Below are 18,797 nucleotides of genomic sequence, written 5' to 3'. Positions count from 1 at the left end.
CTCCTCCATTCCCTGAGTGGAGAGTGCAATTCTACCTCTCTCTGCAGGGTCTGTGGGGACCAGACTTCCTGTAACACTAGCCATTCCTATCCATCCCCTCTGCTCATACCCAGGAGGTAGACTGAGGCCCAACTTCCCCTCTCAGTTCTTTTCCTCTTCCCTCTTCATGACAGACCTCTAGGTTGCTTGGATTCTGATGTTTCCTGTCAGAGGTGTTCCCAGCTCCTTGTACTCCTCACCTTGGCTCTCTCCCTGGTCCAGGCCCCCCTGAGGCCCACATCTCTCTGGAATTGTTGGCCTTGCCTCCCATTTCCTTCCCGCCTCCTATCAGGACTCTTTAGCTTCCAAGAACCTCAGGAAGAGAATAGGTATGAGAGCAAATGTAGCTTTCTAGCAAGCTTTTCTAGTAGCTTTTCTTCCATCTGGAATCATCCAGGCTGGGTCAGCTATGAGGGCTCATAGCTCTTCGGATTCTCCAAGTACCAAGCCACTGGCAGGAACGCAAAAGCTTCTATTTCTGCTGTGGGAGGAGCTGGTGTTTATCAAAGACTGGTGTGTGCTCCAGCGGCCTCTTCAGACAGGGGCGGAGGCCTGTCCCGAGCTCTGGGGAAGCAGGAAGTCCCCAGCTGGGCTGTGCCAGGGCACTGACTGGTAAGATCTGAAGAAAGCATTCCTCACCGGCTCCTTCAGGGACTGCCAGATTCCTTAACAGCTAATTACTGAGAAGTTGCTACTGCAGTGGGGACTGACCTAGGCCTTCCTCTCCCTGCTCCTGGGGTCACAGCGCCCCATGAGGCCCACATGCTTTACCGTGGCCTTTTCCCTGCTCACTCTGCTTTTTTTTTTTTTCTTCTTCTTCTTCCCAGAAACCAGCTTTTCCCTGACAAGTTTGCAACTCCAAAGGAGTTGGTTCTTCTTACTGTTGAAACCAGATGCATCTGGAAGCAGTAAACTTTTCAGCAGGCTGAGAGGGAAGAAAAGACGTATTGTAGGGGATGAATTCACCTCTGGGACTAATTATTCTTTATATTTCACCCGTCACATTTACCATCCTCGTCAGAGCAAAAAGACAATAAATGATCTCATTAAAACCCAGAAAGATACTTCTCCCTTCAAGAAGACTCTCCTATCAACACCCTGGTCTCTGACAGGGCCACACCAGGGAGGTGGGCAAGGGGCCCCAGCAACCAGGGATGCGTGAGACAGAGGTTTGTGGAGTACTTTTCCTTATTTGAATATAACACCTATGTTTTCTAGCACTGGAAAGATCCTTTTGTGTCTGAAGTCAAAGACTTCTGCGGTCACGTTTTCCCCAGAGGCCTATTCCCTAGGGAGAGGCAGTAAACCCATGGGATGCTACTTTGTGGGGATAAAAAATTACCTTGGGGGCTGGGAAGGTGGCTCAGTGGTAGAGTGCTTGCCTCGCATTGCATGAGGCCCTGGGTTCGATTCCTCAGCACCACATAAGCAGAAAAAGCTGGAAGTGGGCTGTGGCTCAAGTGGTAGAGCACTAGCCTTGAGCTGAAGAGCTGAGGGACAGTGCCCAGGCCCAGAGTTTAGGCCCCACGACCGGCCAAAAAAAAAAAAAATTACCTTGAGGGAAGGTTCTAGACTGGATCTCCCCCCCCCCCTTCTTTTCCTTTTTATTAAAAAAAATTAATGGCAAGCATTGGTGGCCTGAAATGCTAGCTGTCAAGGAGGCTGATATCCGAACACTGCCATTTGAAGCCAAGCCTGGGCAGGAAAGTCTGTGAGACACTTATCTGTAATTAACCAGTAAAAATGTACAAGTGTTGCTGAGCGCTGGTGGCTCACGCCTGTAATCCTAGCTACTCAGGAGGCTGAGATCTGAGGATCGTGGTTCAAAGCCAGCCTGGGTAGGAAAGTCTGTGAGACTCTTATCTCCAATAAACCACTAGAAAACCAGAAGTGTTGCTGTGGCTCAAGCAGTAGAGCACTCGCATTGAGCTGAAGAGCACAGGGACAGCGCCCAAGCCCAGAGTTTGAGCCCCATGACTGACAAATAAATAAGTAAATAATAACCTACAAATGGAGCTATAGCTCAAGTGGTAGAGCTATAGCTTAAGTGGTAGAGCACTAACCTTGAGCAAGAAAAGCAAGGAGACAGTTCAAGCCCTGGTACCAGCATGCATGCACACGTGCATTCACACATGAGCGCACACACACACACACACACACACACATCTTACAATCTAATAAAATTCATTTGTATAGCACTTTATATTTTGGCAGGTGATATTCCATTTAATCTTTGGAAATGAGGAACCTCCTTCCAACAAAAGACAAGGCTCAGACTCTGAATGGTGAAGTGGATGCAGTAAAGTTTCTTAGACAGTAAATGAGTAAGCCAGGTTTTGCATTCATACCTGGTCCCCATAAACTCATGTATAAAAAACTTGGTCACCCACTGGATGTTATTGAGACGTGATGGAACCTTTAGCTTAGTGGAAGGCAGTTAAGTTAGGTTACTGGGGGTGTTCTAACTCTCTGCTTCCTAACTTCCCTGAAGTGAACAGAGTTCCTCTACCGTGTTCTCCTCTCATGATGTACTGCCTTGCCACAGGTCCAAAGCCACAAGGCCAAGTCACTAGACTGAAACCTCTGAACATGCAGGAATTTAGAAGGCACAACATATACAACTATCCCAAGTACTTTTAGCTTCATAATCACCTTCACCTAGTTATTTATTTATTGCTAGGGCGTGAAAAAAGCAGGGCCTTGCACTGGCTAGTGTTCTGCCACTGAGCTATACCACTAGCCCTCATCATCACACCTGAGTGAACTGTTCGTGTGGTTTCCTAGAGGTGGCTGATTCATTCATTCACGCAGTGAATGAATACACAAGGCAGTACCCAGCAGATCCATTTCTACCCTAGTCATATCCTTACACTATTTAGAAGCATGCAGAGTAGATTGATTGAAAGTACCCTCTCTGATCTAGCCTACCCTTTCAATTCACCTTTTAAAAAACAGAGTAAAGAAAAAGGTGTGTGTGTGTGTGTGTGTGTGTGTGTGTGTGTGTGTGTGTGTAAAGACTCAATCCTTTCTTTAAAGGTCAAAACGATCATATTTTGAGTGAGCAGAGTCTGAGTCAGTGCATTTTCTGTGTGTGCCAACTCCCAGGTCCCGCTACAGCATTTAGCGTAGGGCTAAGCTCTTGAGTTGTACCAGTTGTTGATGAAAAAAAAAAAAATTGTATGCCTCAGGCTGTATCTATGAAAAAGAAAATTCTTCTCTGAGTCTACCTCAGATCCTTTTTAAACGCAAGTTGAGACAAGGTTTCCAAGCTGGTAGGAATCCAGAACAAAGCCCGGTGGCTGAGGGAGTGGAGAGTGGGCGTGGCTTGTCATCTTGTAGCTTTTAAACAGGTGTCAAAAAAAGGGGGGGAGCACTTTTAAAATAAATGCTTCTATTTCCTATCTAAGTGCAGCAGATAGGTCAGAAATATCTTGAGGTCTTGTGAAAAGAATAAAAGGCTGAGAGTTAGCCAGGAACTGGGGGTTTACACTTGTAATCCTAGCTACTCAGGAGGGTGAGATCTGAGAATGATGGTTCAAAACCAGCCAGGGCAGTCAAGTCTATGAGGCTCTTACCTCCACTTAACCAGCAAAAAGTTGGAAGAGGAGGTGTGGCTCAAGTGGTAGAGTACCAGCCTTGAACAAAAAAAAAGACAAATGAAAGGCCCTGAGTTCCAACCCCAGTTCTGGTACTCACACACACAGTGTGTGTGTATGCACGTGTGCGCACGCACACATGCTTTGGGGGTGGGGTAGGGAGAAAAAGCTGAGGAAACCAACATTTTCCTACTCCAGTCTGGGAAGCAGACCTGCTGGTCCCCCACTGACTGAGTGCTGGCTGGCTCTCAGAGGTGCATTTGGGAAGTCCAGAGATCAAATTACTAAACCATTTTCTGCCTCACAATTACTTTGCTGTCTTTTTTTTTTTAACTTGTAGAACTTGCTTCTTTCAAAGTCCTGGTGCTACACTTAGCCCCCCACCCCCACCCCAACTTTGACAAGGGTGGGGGTGGGGATTCGAGGTAGAGCAGAAGGAGTGGGGGGGTGGGGGGAATGGTGTCTATGGCTCAGATCACTTGTCAAAAACAGGAAGTATTTTTAGAAAGAAGAAGAAGAAGAAGGAGAAGGAGAAGGAGAAGAAGAAGAAGAAGAGGAGGAGGAGGAGGAGGAGGAGGAGGAGGAGGAGGAGGAGGAGGAAGAGGAAGAAGAAGAGGAGGAGGAGGAGGAAGAAAAAGGAGAAGAAGAAGAAATCTCCTGGGCGAATGGTGTCTATCTTACCCTGTTTGGGGAAAGTGGCTCATCAGTGTAAATGCCTTTTTTCTCTGATGGCTTAAGTATCCTCCCTGCCTCAGATGAGCAGGTTATTAAGGTAATGTTACCCTTTATTGCTGAAAAGCGGTGTAAATAGACACCCAGACTACAGAGATTACCTGCTTTCAAACTGCAGAAATGAGACACTTTCTCTTACAATTTCCCTTCCACCAAATAGCAGATCCTATTGGGGGGGGGGGGAAGGGAGGGGCAGTCTTCTTCTTCTAATGACCACACCCATTCACTCAGACAGAAAAAGCTGGCAAAGTTAAGTGCAGCTATTATGTGGGCAGATCTTTTTTTTGAGAGAGAGAGTTTTCTTCTTCCTCCTGGGCTGTTCTGCTGTGTGTTTGCTAGCCTCTCTTCAGGCACTGAGGAAAGTATTTCCTCTTCCTCCAGGCCTTCCTCATCAGGATGGGAAAGCTCCAGTCTTAGGATGGAAGAGGCAGAGCGTCTTCTAGAAAACCTCTGAGGGAGGAGATCCAGCCAGTTGCCCTGCCCTGGGAGAGCTCCCAGCTGATGGAGAAGGTACAGCCCTGACATAAGGAACCAAACACACGTATACAAACACATACACATACATCTATGCATCCACCGTCCATATGCACACAGGTTATACATATGGGCTTTCCAGCAAATCCTGTTTGCATGTGTATAGCATTTTCATAGAAAATGTACTGAAGAGTGACATCGACAAATCACTTGTCTCAGCGTGCTGGGTGCCTGCAGACTGCCCCTGCAGTAGCTCACAAAAGTAATCCTAGCCACTCAAAGGGCTGAGATCTGAGCATCCCAGGTCGAAGCCAGTCTGAGCAGGAAAATCCATGAGACTCTCACTGCCAATGAGGCACCCAAAAGTTAGAAGTAGAGCTGTGGTTCAAGTGCCAACCTTGAACAAAAAAGCGAAGGGACAGAGCCAGGCCCTGAGTTCAAGCCCTAGTTCTGGCACCCCCCACTCTCCCCCCCCCCCCCCCCCACACAATGTCTCAGTCCCCTGAGATTAGGGGATGAGGAGATAATTAGGCTTAACTCACCCAAACTATGGGGTTAGAGAGGGGACAGGATCTCACGGTGTAGCCCAAGTCTTGAACTCTTCATCCTCTTGTCTTATTCTGGCATCACAGGTATGCACATCACACCTGGCTAGCCAAAGAGAGTGCCAAGCCCCACGCAGAGTGAGTGAGTATGCGTGAATATATTGGAAGCACTTCGTATTAGGCTGGGAGAATGGCAGCAACTGCCTACTCCTTCATCAGGCAGATTTCTTCACAACCAAGGCACAATAGCTTCCCATAACCTCTGCAGCAAGATCAACAAGTTTGATGGAACTCCCAAATCTATTTTCTATTGTGAAGTCCCATTTATTGAATAAAATAGCAATTCAACATGTTTGCAAATCATGGTGCTGTTAGATGCCAGGGCTGGCAGAGTTCCGTGTGTTTACTGTATAGCTCATCCAGTTAGGCTGTGGGACCCAGTGAAGCGGCAATGTAGAATTCCGAACAGCTGCAAATAGTAAGTTGAAAGCGATTTTTTTTTTTTTTTGGCTAAGTTTCCAGGGGGTTATGTGGCATGGTGAAAAGTGATTCCAGACAACAAAAGGTACTTGCTTTTAGTGTCAGGACTTGGAGCAACTTCTGGATGTTTGATTATTATTATTATTTTTAAGATGAACAAAAAAGTTGAGAGCCAAACAGTGTTGTGATTTTTGCACATTTCCATTGAGCGTTGTCTGAATGTGAACCTGGATTTGTTTTCCATTAGAAAAGCCCTTCTTTTCAACATTTTTTTTTTGGGCCGGGTTCCCAGACTCTGTGGAAAATGCACAAAAGCAAAGATGCGGTCCACTTATGTAGGGAGATGGGAAAGCTAGGACTACTTCTCAAGCGTTTCCACAGGGTTCAAGCATTCTTCAGCGGATTCTGTTGCTTAGCTCTGCTGACTGTAGAATTAACTCGTATCTATTCAGCTAGAGGAGTGAAGAGCTTAGCCTCTCAGTGAAAGCCTGTCTTCAAGATATGGATGCCGAATTGGAGGCTTGGATTGTGTTCTACCAAGAACAACACATAATCTGTGAATAGCTGTCCCCAAATAAGGATTTTCTAGGATTCTCCTCACCTATAGCCTGTAATCTTCCTGCCCCAGTTCCATCCCCCTGGCTTTAGTTCCATCCTCCTGGCTCCGGCTTAGAATGGGCTATGCAGGGAAGCCTGGCTTGAGGTGTATTTCTCCCACATCTTGATTTGCACGTGAAGCTCCTCTGCTGTGGGCCTTTGCCTGAGATTGGAGCATTGTGAACACAGCATGGATGCTGGTTTCCAGGCATGCGCGCACGCGCACACACACACACACACACACACACACACACACGTGTGTGTGTGTGTGTGTGTGTGTGTGTGTGTGTGTGTGTGCCAGTAGCCAGGCTGTCTGCTTTAGGCCTTTCTGTCCTCTTCTTCAGCATTGAGGTAGGCCTACTCTGTGTTCCAGCCGCCTGGCTGGTTGCTGCCAGTTCAGTTTCCCAGGACTTGGGTCTGATCCCAGTCTCACGCCTCACAAGGAGCTGGCTGGTTCCTGTTAGCATTTCAGTCTACCCCTAAGAGGGAGCGCTGCTACTGCCAAGAACTCATGAAACTGGATTCCCATTTGGCCCCTTCTGCTCAGACCCTCCTGGATCGCTTGGCTTGCTTGGAAACAGACGGCCATTCTACCAGGTCCCTTGGACTTGTCTGTGGCGGCCTTGGGGAGGGCTATGTCTGGTCCATAAGCTCTGATTCTTGACTTTCCCTTCTCCCACTTTCCAGTGCAACTGGCTTTCACCTGGAGTTCTAGACAATGTGAACCCCTGCTTTGGAATAGCTCCTGATGGCCTTGACCAGTGCCAAAGAAAATAAAGAATACTTTATCAACTGAGGAGGCTTTCCCAGAACTTTACCTTTCAAAGACTTCAAAGTAAAATCCCAAGAACATTCTAGAAGCCTTTTTTTTTCTTTCCTCAGATGCTTAGGTCACAGAGGATTTGATAAGTATATGACAAGGCCTTTTTCAAATGTATTGATCTGGCTGGGTTGCTCTGGCTAGCCTTGATACCCTCTAAAAAGAATGCTGTACCCCGGAATTGGGCCCTCTGGACAGACACAGTTACGCACAAATGGGTCAGAGCTCTTCTGAATGAACATCAACTTGCCATTTAGAAAAACCATCGGTCCAGGCTTTAGTTATGCCTATTTTCAAAGCTATTTTCATTGAGACCTTCTGCCTGGAGGCAAATACTTGTTGATCAGTGTGTTATGAAGTGTTAGGTTAGTGACATGCAAAGCTGTTAACGACATTCAGATGGTTTTTATTTATTAATGGAGCTTTAATCTCCTCAAATCTCCTCTTCTTTGAACCAACAATAATCTCTTGTAGTCAAAATGCATTCAGAAACAATTTATGGGCTGGCTATTTTTTTTTTTTTTTGGCTTGGAAAATTAGTTGACAACTGTTAAACAGATCTGCATAATCAGTTGTAGCTTTGAAATATAGGTAATAACAAATGTACTCATCATCTTTCACTATTTTGCTTATTTCCAATAGTTAGAACTAATGTAAATGTCCACATTCAGATTTATGTTTGTTCATTTCTGGTATATACACACACAAAAATAAAACAGTATTTCCAACAATGTACTATTATAATTGCTTTGTTGTTTTCAATGTATTTTGGAAATAAATCACTTAGTCTGACCTCATCCATTAATAAAAAGTTATTGCAACTTGAAATCCTCTTTTGGCTGGGTTCTACATGGAAATTAATGTATACTTCACTAAGAATATACTACGTACAATCTCTAGTCTTAGTCAAAGGAATCTAAAAGTATGGTGTTCAAGACTTTCCTTGCTATTAAGCTCTTTTTTGTGTGAGTTCTGAAGCCTGCCTTTCTTCCTTTCTCTCTTTCTCTCCTTTCTTTCTTTCTTTCTTCCTTTCTCTCTTTCTTCCTTTTCTTCCTTTTGCCAGTCCTAGGGTTTGAACTCACACCTGGGCACTGTATCGGAGCTTTTTTTTTTTTGGGTCCGGTTGTGGGGCCTGAACTCTGGGCCTGGGCGCTGTCCCTCAGCTCTTCAGCTCAAGGCTAGCGCTCTACCACTTGAGCCACAACGCCACTTCTGGCTTTTTTCTTTTTGCTTATGTGGTGCTGAGGAATCGAACCCAGGGCCTCAGGCATGCAAAGCAAGTGCTCTACCACTGAGCTATCTTCCCAGCCCTCTCGGAGATTTTTTTTGCTCAAGGCTAGCACTCTACCACTTGAACCACAGCTCCACTTCTTGCTTTTTGGTACTTTATTAGAGATTAGAGTCTCATGGACTTTCCTGCCTGGACTAGATTTGAACCTTGATCCTCAGATCTCAGCCTCCTAAGTAGTAGGATTACAGGCATGAGCCACGAGTACCTGGCTTGAAACCTTTCTCACTGGAAGTAAAATAGGTGAAATGGTGACCGTGTGGTTTAAATGGTGGTAGGAGGCCCAGGATCTTCTAGGAGCAACAACTCCAATCTTTTTTTTTAAGCATCAATTTCTTATTAACATCAATTAGTTGTACAAAGAGTTTCACATTGACGAGTCCCTAGACGTGTACAGTGTGTCTTGGTCAGTCTTACCTTTCATCTCCTCTTCCCTTTCCAAGCCAATCTCGACAAGATTCATTGTTTTATTTTCACACATGTACGTGGAACTTTTAAAAAACGGTATTTGCCTCCCTTTATCATCTCTATTCTCTCTCCCCCCCCTTCCATTGGTACCCATACCCTATATTCCCCTAATCTTTTTCTTTTTTGCCCATTCTGGGCCTTGCACACTCCCTGCTCTTCTTTTGCTCAAGGCTAGCACTCTACCACTTGAGCCACAGTGCCACTTCCAGCCTTTTCTGTGTATGTGGTATTGAGGAATCGAACCCAGGGCTTCATGCATGCTATTATTGCAAGCACTCTACCACTAAGTCACATTCCCAGTCCTAGTCCCCTAACCTCTAAGCCATGTCTTGGAGTTCTGCTCTGGGGAAGCCCTGAGGCCAGGTAGAGTAATGTGCTCAGGATAAGATACTTCCAGCCGAAGGCATCCTTGGGCCCTTGGAATGAACGTCACTCAAAGGGCAGCCACTGCGTTGACTAGATTTCTTGGAAAACTATGAAGCAACACAAACAACAACAAACAAATGGACCACAAAAGCTATTTCTTGGCTCTTCCAAGCAACTCCAACTAGTCTGGAGTGGATTGCGTTTTTTTTTATTATTGTTCTTTCCTCTGGGGAACAAAGTAAAGTTGTGTCTTTATTTCTGCACCATGGAGAAACTCAAAGACAAAAAACCTCCCCCAAAGGATGGTCCTATTTCCCACTCCAGATATTTGCCAACAACCACATGAGAGGAAAAACATGTTCTTGAGGGCACTGCATTTGTGCAATCGATTTGCCTTATAATATTACTTAACATTCTGTTTTTAAATTCAGTTGAGCATCAAGAATCTATAGAGCAGGGTGATAAAAGCATGATCCACTCTATCCCAGCCTCTCCTACTACCGGACAAAAGCCAGAGAAGAGCACACACTACCCTAGGCTAGAGAAGGTTTGCTGTGTTCTGTTCTGTAGACATCTTTAGGACATGGAGACTTCCTTCCCGAGCACTTGTCCAGGCTACTTTCACTTAGTGGCTGAGTGTCACGTTTTGAATTCTGCCCAAAGGATCATCCCTAAGCCAACTTTCTCCTGCCAGTAGCAATAGCCTCTCATAACTGTGATAAAGGAACTCTCTCCAAGGTAAAGGAGGGATGGAAAAGAAAACTGAGAACTAATGCATGTGGATGAGTTTCCTGCGGCTCCTAGAACCAAGTTCCACAGATTTGATAACTTAAAACAACAGAAACTTATTTTCTCATAGTTATGGAAGCCAGAAATCTAAAATCAAGGTGCTGGCAGGGTTAGTTTTTTTTAATTTATTTTTAATTTATTTGTTTAAGCTCTGAGAAGGAATCCATTCCATAGCCCTTCCCATTCCATTTTCTCTGTTGGCAATTCTTGGTTTGTGTACACATTACTTTGGTCTGTAGCTTTACATTGCCTTTTTTTCTTCTTCTCCTCTCCCCTTCTCTTCTCCCCTCTCTGCTTCTCCCCTCCCCCTTCCCTCTCCTCTCCTCCCCTCCCTTCCCCATTCCTCTCATCTCCCTTCCCCTTCCCTCCTTCCTCTCCTCTCCATGCTTCCGCTCTTCCCCTCTCCTCCCTTCCCCTCCCCTTCCTTTCCCTTCTTTTCTCTTCCCTTCTCCTTCCCTTCCCTTCTCCTCTCCTCTTCCCTCCCCTTCCCTTCTCTTTCCCCTCTCCTCACCTCCTATCCCTTCCCTCCCTACCCCCTCCTCTCCTCTCCTATCCCCTCCCCTTCTCTCCTCTTCTATCCTTTCTCCTTATGGCATGGAATGTAGAACCCAGCTAAGCAAGCCCAGTCTCCTCTCAAGCTCCTGAACTACTTAATTCCATCTGCAAAGACTTTTTTTTTCTTCAAAGAAGCTCATGGTCACAGGTTCTCTATCTCTTTCCAGGTTACAGTGAGAGACACGTGGGTGCCACTTAACCTCTATAACATAGAAGGGAAATAGCTAGTGAATTCAGATAAGAAAAAAATCCTGTAAATCTTTTTTTAAAGCAGGTAACATTACCTGGGGTTCTGAACTGGATGTCACAATATTGGGTTCTAGTCTCACTGTTGTCTGTTTTGACTCCGGGGTCTTGGGTAATGCATTCTCCTTGGCATGCCTGAGTTCTGCATGAGTCCAATGAAAGGATGGATTAGATTACCACAAAGGGACTTCCAGGTTGGTGTATGATTTCTCACAAGCAGAACCGCCTTTTTCCAAACTAGTTCTTACATGTGTGCCTCATGAGCCTGCTCGTGGTACAAGGTGTACCCCACCTTTCTGCAGACCTCGTCAAACACATCCCAGACTCAGCTGTGATTTCCATGGTTCAGCATTTATACTTCCTTGCTATGGAAGCTAGCTTCCATTGTGTCATGTTTGGTTTGGCTGGAGAAAGAAATTTGGCAGTGCTTAGAAATGCCACACCTTTATAGGCTGAGTTGTTTGTTTGTTTGTTTGTTTTCCACATTCTTCTTCCATTCCTGGATTTTGGAACACTTCTCCTTCTTAGTTTCCAATTGTGCATTTCAGTCTCTGATCTCCAGTGTGTCCAATGAGCTTTCTGCCCTAGGAGTAGCCCAGCTTGCAGATGGTATGTTCTGACTCTCAGATGATGAAGAGGAAGGTGATGGTCAGAGAAGAGAGGTTTGTCAATTCCAAAACGTCATTTAAAAATGGTCATGTACTAGAAAACACACACACACACACACACACACACAACCTTACTCCAGGAAATGTGTGTGTTAGCCAATTTTGGTGGGTTAAATGGATCTTTTGTTGTTCGGGTACTGGGATTTGAACTCAGGGCCTGTACTCTTTGTCTTAGCTATTTTTCTTTTGCTCAGGGCTAGCACTCTCCCACTTGAGCCACAACTCCACTTGCAGCTTTTGTTTGTTTGTTTGTTTGTTTTTGGTAGTTAATTGGAGAAAAGAATCTCATGGACTTTCTTGCCCAAACTAGTCTCAAACCATGATCCTCAGACCTGAGCTTCCTGAGTAGCGAGAATTATAAATGTGAGCATTAACTGGGTCTTATTACCCCACATATGAAGGACAGGGGAAAGGAAGAGAATTGTCATAGAAACAAAGAATTGTCCACACTGGAGAAGTTGCCTGTGAATAACAACAAAAAAAAAATATGTATAAGCATTATTCTAAGACATCAATTCCACAAAGCACATGAGTTTTGTCTGTGCTATTCATGGTTACATCTTCTGAGCCTAGGATGTGGGACCTGGCAGGCAGGCATCCCATTTGTGATTATGAATGAAAGTGAACATGAATCAGCCCTGGGAGGAGTTGAGATCTCTTGCAACATCCTCATTTCTGATTCACTTTCTTTCCTAAATAACTATCTGATGAGCTAAAAATAATTAGCAGTATCGAGGGAATTCGGCTCCTTGCTGTCTCAAGCTTCTTCTATCCCAAGCATGAAAGACAAACCCCTCTGGCTTACCTGAGTTGCAAATGGAGATATTTTAGCACCTAGTTTCCCCTTAAACTTTGCCTCCCCATTAATGCCTCCTGGAAAAAAAAAACTCCCTTCCAAACAACACAGTTGGTCCTGAAGGGTTTGGTCTCTGCCATCACCTACAGTAACAAACAAGGTCTCAGGAGGCCACCTAGTGGTCTCTCTGTATCCCTGCAGGCACCCTATCTTCTAAAGGAGCTCTTGGAAGGTAGATAAGTGAAGATGGTCCACATCCTCAAAGCCTCTGAGATGAGTTCCAGCTGGACACTTCCTCAGGAGCCAGTGGCCAAATGCAGCTTGGGTGAGACTGGATGACCCCAAAGGAAATGATGTCATGGCCTCCTTCTCAGAGATGCCTTTGACATTGGGAGGGTGTGGGAGAGCTGGGGAAAGCGCCAGAGGGAGACAGACAGCCCTTGTTTCCCTGGGAAAGCCTAGCTGTAAGAGGCTCTCATAGCCAAGAGCCTTCGCCTCGATTCTCATCTCTCCACTTGAGTTACTGTGTCGGGCTGTCCCACGGGACTGGGAAACTGGAGTGCTTGTGGGAAACACAGAAGAAGATGATCCCCAGATAGCCATGGTCAGGGAACAGAGCTGGGCAAGTCAGCTCCACTGAGCAGTGGGATAGAAATCAAGAGGAACTGGAGCGGTAATCATGAATGAGGAGGGACCTGGAACCTTCCCACGGGGTTCTTGACTTTCTCAGGTCCTGTGGGGATGCTGAGAGACCGGCATCATCCCTCCCATTCCCTTCTCAGCCTACAGACCCCACAGGGAAAGCTCCCGTGGTATGACATTGCCTTTCTTTGGCTAATCAGACGCATTCTCACCTGAGGTAAAAACATATCCCATCTGTAATCCTAGCTACTCAGGAGGCTGAGATCTGAGGATCATGGTTTAGAGCCAGCGCGGGCAAGAAAGTCCATGAGACTCTTATGTCCAGTTAACCACCAGAAAGCCAGAAGCGGAGCTGTGGCTCAAGCTGGTAGAACACCAGTCTTGAGAGGAAAAAGCTAAGGGACAGAATCCAGGCCTTGAGTTCAAGGCTTTCTGTGGGTGCGCCACACACACACACACACACACACACACACACACACACTTCCAATGTACACTGGCTCCTGCTTTTACTAAAAGATCGCTCTGAGCCCTTTCGTGTGCTTACAAATTCTGCCTATATATTTTCAACTTGGCACATAAAACAAATCTAACTTGCCCTTAAGCCTTCTATCTATACCGTCCATGCCTGCCCTCCTTGCCAGTGTTTCCACAGAGTGGCTCCTTCTGACCACTCCATCCTGACCTCATTCGCAGCTGGCTTGAGTCCTAACCATTCCATGGAAATGGCCCTTGTGAAGACCGCCTGTGCGTTTCAAACTGCCAGCTCCAAAGGTCTCATTAATAATACATCAGCTTTGATGTTTTCTACAGCCACAGCCTGGCATGCAAGCCTGTCTATTTTCTTAGACCTGACCTCAGATCCTTGACTGAACCCCCAATGTCTGCTTGGTGGTTTTGTTTCCCTACTTCAAGATAAAACCAGTCAATTCTATTTTTAAAGTGCTCCCTCCTTTTTTTTTTTTTTAAAGGAGTGGTTAATCAGGAGTTTCCTTCTCCTTGTTCCTGAATAGTCTTTGGTTCTCTGTAGCTGCAGAGGCTCTGTGTGTGTGTGTGTGTGTGTGTGTGTGTGTATGAGGAGCTGATGGGGAAAATGGATCATGCTCACTTGGGGAGAAAGCAATAACCCACTGTATAGTGATATTCTCACCCGCTCCATAGTGACATCCAGTCCACTAGTGGCTGGCTTCCCTCACTTCCTGGGACAGCCATAACTCCTGATGTCCTTGTTTCTGACAACACCTCCCCTGCCCCCATCCTAACTATCCAGACTCCAGCTCCTTCAGAGCTTTTGGCTTATTCATATCCCTTATGTGGCCACAGACAATGTTCAGATCTTTCCTTCACCTGTTAATGTGCCTCAGGCTCTGTGCAGTCCCCAGAGGCCATGAATATCTGGCTCTTCCAACAGCCTCATGTGCAGAAGTTCACCCAGGAACTATGGTGACATGTATTCCCTGCCATCAAGCCTTGCACAGATTTGCTTGGCTGTGACCACAGTAGAAAACACATTTCTTTTTTTTTTCAGGATGGGCATAGTAGCGCATGCCTGTAATCCTAGCTACTTGGGAGACAGAGATTGAGAAGATGGTATACAGTTGAAGTCCAGCATAGGAAAACAGTTAACTAGAAAAACAAGCTGGGGGGGGGGCTGGGAAGGGGGCTCAGTGGTAGAGCGCTTGCCTTGCATGCCTGAGGCCCTGGGTTCGATTCCTCAGCACCACATAAGCAAAAAGAAAAAAGCCGGAAGTGGCGCTGTGGCTCAAGTGGTAGAGTGCTATCCTTGAGCTGAAGAGCTGAGGGACAGCACCCAGGCCCAGAGTTTAGGCCCCACGACCGGACCCCCCCCAAAAAAAAAAAAAAAAAAAAGAAAAAGAAAAACAATCTGGGTCTAGTGATGTACATTATAATCCCCTTATCCAGAAGGTATGAGTAGGAGGGTAACTGTCTGAGGTTGGCTGTGGGGGCAGAAAATGTAAGAACCTATTCTGAAAAATAACTAGAGCAACAAAGGGCCAACGAGCCAGGCATTGGTGGCTCACGCCTGTAATCCTAGCTACCAGGAGGCTGAGAGCTGAGGATCGCGGTTCAAAGCCAGCCCGGACAGGAAAGTCTGTGAGACTCCTATCTCCAATAACCCCCCAGAAAACCGGAAGTGGCGCTGTGGCTCAAGTGGTAGAGCGCTTGCCTTGAGCTGAAGAGCTGAGGGACAGCACCCAGGCCCAGAGTTCAAGCTCCATGACCAACAAAAAATAAATAAAGGGCCGAGGGTATGGGTCAAGTGGTAGAGCACCTACGTGAAAAGTGCAAGGTCCTGAAATCAAACTCTGGTACCACCCCTATAAAAAGGCATGGCAAAGAAGCACGTTATTTTCCATGATAGTACATGCCTACTGCACAGGCAGGCAGCAGCTTCGTGAAGAAATATTTATGAGTGCCTTGCAACAGACTTGGGTATTTTATCCCAATAAATCTGTTTTATGACCCCATGGTAGGTTTCAGCCCCTTGCTTGGAAAACATTGTCTTGAGTGGTTAATTCCGTTCAGAAGGATGGGTGCGGGGCGCCAGGCCAAAAATGAGGGAAAAGAGCACACGCGTGTTTTGTGTTGTCTCAAAATGTACAGCACTGGGAAGAAATGAGAAGTCTTGTCTTTCAAGCTGTTGTCTCTACTACGAGTTTAAAATAAATCCATTTAGACATTCAACAGATTTTTAAGCTCTCAGTCTTACTGACTTTCTCTCTGGGAACAATGAGAATAGACTGATGGTTTTAGGAACCACAGAGACATAAGACCCCAGTTAAAGTTCCAATCAGTGTACATTCAATTAGAATTTCCCACTTATTATTTTGGTTACTCTTAGGACATGTTATTTCCATTTGATTAAAAAGGCAACTAAGCCACATGCCGGTGGCTCACATGTATAAACCTAGCTACTTTTGGGTGGGTGAGAACTGAGGATTGTGGTTCAAAGCCAGTCTGGGCAGCAAAGTCTATGAGACACTTTATTTTTCTGCCAGGCTTGAACTCAGGACCTGGGTACTGTCCCTAACCTCTTTCACTCAAGGCTAGTTACTCTACCAGTTTGAGCCACAGCACTACTTCTGGTTTTCTGGTGGCTAATTGGAGATGAGCATCTCATGGACTTTGCTACCTAGGCTGGCTTTGAACCACAATCCTCAGATCTCAGTCTCCAGAGTAGCTAGTATTATAGGTGTGAGCCACCAGTGTCCAACACTTCGACAATCTTCGAATGGATTGCCCTGCAGGCAGCCAATAATGGCATTAATAGTATGTGACCAGGCAAGAGAAGGTCAGAGAATTGTCAGCACTACAGAACACAGGAGAGAGTAACACAGCGTATGACAAAGGATAGAACAGAGAGCCTCTGAGCTGGGATTCATTTTGTCTCAGTGGCTACAGAAGGCTTCTTTGGAAGAGAAGACACTGGACTGTGCTCTGCCTTAATTTACACTGAGTCCATATTCAGCAGTAACTTATGGGTTGTTTGAACTATCCTTTATTATCATCGGGCATATATTACTTGCTAGTTATTTTGTATATATTTGATGGGTTCCTGGGATCTGGGTGAATGCTGATTCCGTGTTGATTAGGAAAACTCTCCATAATGTCAGGGCCAGTCTCTCTGTAGGCGGAGCAGACAAGAGCCTGTTCCAGGTAGTGGGGCTCTCTCAAAGGTCTTTGAGTCCTACAGAATGGCTCTGGAGGTGCAATCTTAGCTTAGAAATGCAGCCCTTTGTCTTGCTGCCTTTCTGGTCTAACAGCCATGTGTGTCCCTGTTGAATGAACAGAATTTCTGTGCTTGCATCTGGACTGACCTGGAGAGTTTGGCCTGGTTAATCCCCTCAAAGCCTCAGTCCAAAGCCTGGAGAGTTGTTGCTCGGGGCTCACCGCTGTCTGCTGGGACAGGAGGCCTGGCTTGCTTGCTGGGACACTTAGACCCCAGGAACTGAGAGGCCAGACACCCAAGCTAGACACCTGATTAGTGACTTACAATTAAAATAAGGCTACGAAATGTGGCTGGTTGCGAATGACTGGCCTTTACATATTCATCTTGATATTTTTGCTTTTAAAGACACACCAACTGAAGCGCAAATTGATTCTCTTTTCACTCTCAATTATCATCAGTTTTATTCAATTTGCAGTATTCTGGTTTGCTTCCCACTTCCAGGTAGGTCTCTCCCTAGTACTGCTTATGTTGCTAGCCTGGGCAGTTCTGCTCAGATCTGACCCATGCCTGGTGGCTGTGACTTCAAGTCAGGTGAGTCCTAGACGCTTGACTCTCCAAGATAAGTATGGATCTTCAAGGGTCTGCGTGTGGTACATTGAGAAGAGGGAGGGAAATCTTCCCTTGGCTTCCTTCTCCTTCCTCTTCTGCCCAGTTAAATTTGGATTTTAGATAAACTGTATGATTGTTTATTTTAAATTTGTTGTTGTTGTTGTTCATGGCTGGTACTCTACCACTTGAGCCCTGTCACCAGTTCTGGCCCTTTGCAGGTTAATTGAAGATGAGAGTCTTTCAGATTTGTCTGCTGGGGGAGTGGGGAGTGGGGGAAGGGCTTGGCTCTAAATGGATTCTCAGATATCAACCTCCTGAGTAGCTAGGAGTATAGGCTTGACATTGGCTTGAAATTCATTTTTAATTGGAACCCTGTAGTTTTTTTTTTTGTTTGTTTTTTGGTCCACCGCAGGACTTGAACTCTGGGTCTGGGCGCTGTCCCCGATCTCTTCAGTTCAAGGCCAGTGCTCTACTAACTTGAGCCGCAGTGCCACTTCTGGTAATTGGAGATAAGAGTCTCACTGACTTTCCTGCCCAGGCTGGCTTTGAACCGCGATCCTCAGATCTCAGCCTCCTGAGTAGCTAGCATTACAGGCGTGAGCCATCATCGGTGCCTGGCACCTGCACTTTTACTTGTTCAACTTGCGGCTAGTTTACTAGTACCTGATAATTGAACTGTCCAGTAATAGGTGGTAGGGGCTGGGAATATGAAATACCAGCTATGCAGTTCCCATTCTGTTTTCCTACTGGCTTCTCTAACCCCAATTCTCTGGAGGCTGAGGCAGGAGGATGAGTCTGCGGCAGCAAATTTGCAAGAACATTTCTCTCCTGGCCTCAAATCTGGTTCCCAGAGAGTGTTTGCAGTCCGATAAAGAACTCCTGACCCATTCCATTCCCATGATTGCTGGATGAACTGTGGTAAGCATGAGTCTCTGTTTTTCCAGCTTCCTGAGGCACGCAGTTAGCCACGTGTAACTCATCATGGACCTCAGGAGACATCCCTCTCGTGGAGATTCATCACTTTTGTTGGAGGAAGAATCCCTGAAAGGTGTGTGTGTGTGTGTGTGTGTGTGTGTGTGTGTGTGTGTGTGTGTGTGTGTGTGTGTGAGAATGAGAGCCCAGGTGATTGGGCTCTTCCCGATCTCTGGAACTTTGGCAGGTTGATGCCTGGCTGGCCGCTGGAGGCCCCAGGCATCAGATTCCAAATAAAAGCCCTGTCCTATTCACCTCCCTTTGAGACATGACCCCTGGACCACACACTCCAGATCTACCCTCTCCATTTGCAGGAGTGATCCTCTGCACGCCGCTTTCCCATCCACGAAGTTAGCTGCTGTCTAGACCAGAGGGGGGGACAGCGAGGCTCCCGGGGGGCTCAGTGCGTCCAGCAAGCTCGCCACCG

This window comes from Dipodomys spectabilis, unplaced genomic scaffold (genome assembly GCF_019054845.1).
Source record: "Dipodomys spectabilis isolate Male_0828 unplaced genomic scaffold, ASM1905484v1 ptg000069l, whole genome shotgun sequence".
Lineage (NCBI taxonomy): Eukaryota > Metazoa > Chordata > Mammalia > Rodentia > Heteromyidae > Dipodomys > Dipodomys spectabilis.
Note: the sequence above shows the minus strand (reverse complement) of the source record.